General features: G+C 43.4%; 1 pseudogene; it reads right to left on the bottom strand.

Annotated features, from left to right (window-relative positions):
- LOC109461568 overlaps window positions 1-253 on the bottom strand; it is a 5710-nt pseudogene extending 5457 nt beyond the window's left edge.
- Between the last annotated feature and the right edge of the window lie 2695 nt (window positions 254-2948).

Genomic DNA, 2948 nt, shown 5'->3' with positions numbered 1-2948 from the left:
CGCCGGTGGTTCCTCCTGGCCTCGGGGACTTGGGAAGGGTCGGAGCGCCGAGAGCGTCGCGGTTCAGAGGCTGTCCGATTCCCATGAACGTCTCCCCATCCTCGTACGTGTGTGTGGCGGCCGCTGCAGGCTGGGCCCCGCCGGTGGTTCTTCCGGGCCTCTGGGTAGAGTGGACCGGCCGGGCGCTGCGGGCATCTCGGTTCAGAGGTTGACCAGGGCCGGGGCCGTCTGCCGGACCGCCCGAGGCTGTCATCTCGGCTTGGGCTGCCCCGACCACTTCTTTGGGAGTCGTTTGTTGGTCATCGGGTTCTACAATCGAAGAAAAGTACATATTAGCAATTTATCATTCAATGTAATTTATTTCTTATTATCATATAGCCGGGTGGCGTAGACCAATCAGAGGCCTCCGTTACCCGTGCTTTATTCTCCGATAAACCATGGCTCAGCCGTGCGTTATTCTCCATAAACCATGGGTGAAACCATAATGATATAGGGGTACACAGCTCTTTCTGTTAATATTCATAGCAGTTTCCTGGTCAGACAAAATTATGTTTTTTTTTAAGCTTCATATAAACTAAAATGTGTGTGAGTATGAAATGTATATGTAAATAGATAGAATTTGAACGGGAGAGCAAAAACCATACTTATTTTGACACCCCTACAAAAAGTGGTATCGCCCACATCACCTGACTTATTTTTTTGGTCCGCCATCTTGCCTTCTTGTGTCATGGAGAGTTTGCCTAATTTCTACATGGAAGAGATAACAGACGCGGATTTAGATGAGATATTTGGACCCATGGAGGTCGAGGAACAGACGCTGGAAGCTACACCGGAGACAGAGGTCAGCAGGGTGCGTTTCGCGTGTCTGAACGAACAACAACTTGTGCTACAAGTCGGTACCGTACGAACGTGTTGATTTTTGCCCTCCCCCATCTTTGTTATCAATTGGAATTGGCAGACGCCAGCTGAGTTGGACGCCAGGCAGAGCGCGTCTGTGAGCGGCTGTGATTCATGCCGTCCGCCATCCCGCTCCCTTATCTCGAGTATTTCCTGTCTGTGCTTTCGTAATAGTTCCCGTTACCCACCAACAAGTCAGTGTAGGGTTCCCGTTCTTCCTGTGCAGACGACAGAGCTCCTGTAGGGTGAGTTTTGTGCTACAAGTCGGTACCGTACGAACGTGTTGATTTTTTGCCCTCCCCTATCTTTGTTATCAATATTTTTTTTCCGCGGGACGCGTGTAAAGTTGTAAACTATATTTATTGTAAAATGATCTCCATATTTATTTTAAAGTACAAACCATGATTATAATATTTTGGAATGTATTGTTATGTAAATATTAAAGGTTTAATGTTTTGAACAGGAATTGTGTTGATTCATTGTGTCAGTTTGGATAGGCTATATGATAATAACGTTAATGCACCGCCTTTTCCTCGGTGTATATGGTGTCATAAATGCATGGTCAGCTGCTATAACCACCTCATAAACCACCTCGTTCGCTTCGCTCACTCGGTGGTTTATTCGGTGGTTATAGCAGCTGACCATGCATTTTATGACACCATATACACCTCGGGGCGGTGCATTAACCCTTTATTATTGAGAGGTATCCGAAACGTCTCCAAATTATATAATTAACTCTTGTTGTATTGGTATCCATAAAACGACACCTATTCACATGCATATTGATACGACTTATGATGTTTACAAAACCACAATACCGCCCACGCACCGAAACGTATTCATCATCTTGGCGGATTTTTTTTTACATTAAGGTTCCGGGTCGGAGTTTAATTCTGATCAGGGTTCCAAATAGTGCGCAGTAAATCGCCGGATCTGCGAGGTTGTCATGCTAGGTTTGGCTCCCCATGGCTCGGTGATCCTTGTAGATTTTCAAGTAGGTTTTGAATTGATCAACAAACCTTGGGATTGTAGCGTTTTTCGGCGTGGTGAAGCTGGACGGCCAGCGAAGCGTTTTTGGTATTAGTCCGCGAGGAAGGGTGATGCGGTTTGTCGCCTGGTGACCCAAATAGCTGCGTTCTATGTGGAATTTGAAGGCAGTCGCGTCGCCGGATTTTGCGAAAAACTTATCGCAACAACCTATTTTTTTCCCGTTTTTCAGAAACAGGAAATAGTAAGCTATTTCAGCATATAAGCCGTTAGCCCGGGAAAATTTGTTTTTCCAGGCAGGTCCGTTGAAAAAAATGCAAAAAAAAAAACTATATTTTTCGTATCCAAAATTTTCGTTAAACTACAGTTTCTACCCAAATTATAGAGTCAACAGACAATAACCAAAATTCTATCGGAAGCCGGCTGGAAACCTCCGTTAATGAGATTTACCGGCGTACTTTTCTTGGAGGAGTTGTAGCCCTTCGGTCTGAGGGTGTCCGCCGGATCTAAAATCGTAAAAAATACTCCGGTCCGAGACCTTAAAAGAGTTTGAAGATATCATACTTCAAATATCTGTATATTATGTAAGTGTGTGTGTGGTCGTGAATACAAAAGGCCATTGAAGACCACACACACCCAAATAACGTGTATTGTAAGTGTAATTCTCATCCAAAATACTGTTTCTATACAGCATGCATCCTTACAATTATGCAAATGAGACAATCTATACAATCTATGCGTTGTCATGTTCACAATTTAGAGCTAACTTACAAACATGTCACGACCATGAAATTCCCACAATGTGCCAGAATAGGTTGATGGCATTTGAAATTATGCAAATTGGGCATCTTTCTTTTCATAATTAATATCTATTCACTCAAAGTCACGTATATCACATTATTATAGCGTAATACACCGGAATTATCAAATTTCCTAATTAATGATGTAAATTACATTCTAGTTCGCATTTCACCATGAACAACAAAAATTGATCCTGCATTTCCTATATAGAGTGATTCCTGACGAAAAGATCTATAACAAGAGTTCCACGATCTCATTCCTTC

Source organism: Branchiostoma belcheri, unplaced genomic scaffold, assembly GCF_001625305.1.
Source record: "Branchiostoma belcheri isolate BF01 breed outbred unplaced genomic scaffold, Haploidv18h27 scaffold94, whole genome shotgun sequence".
Classification (NCBI taxonomy): Eukaryota; Metazoa; Chordata; class Leptocardii; order Amphioxiformes; family Branchiostomatidae; genus Branchiostoma; species Branchiostoma belcheri.
Note: the sequence above shows the minus strand (reverse complement) of the source record. Positions and strands in the feature narration are given on the sequence as shown.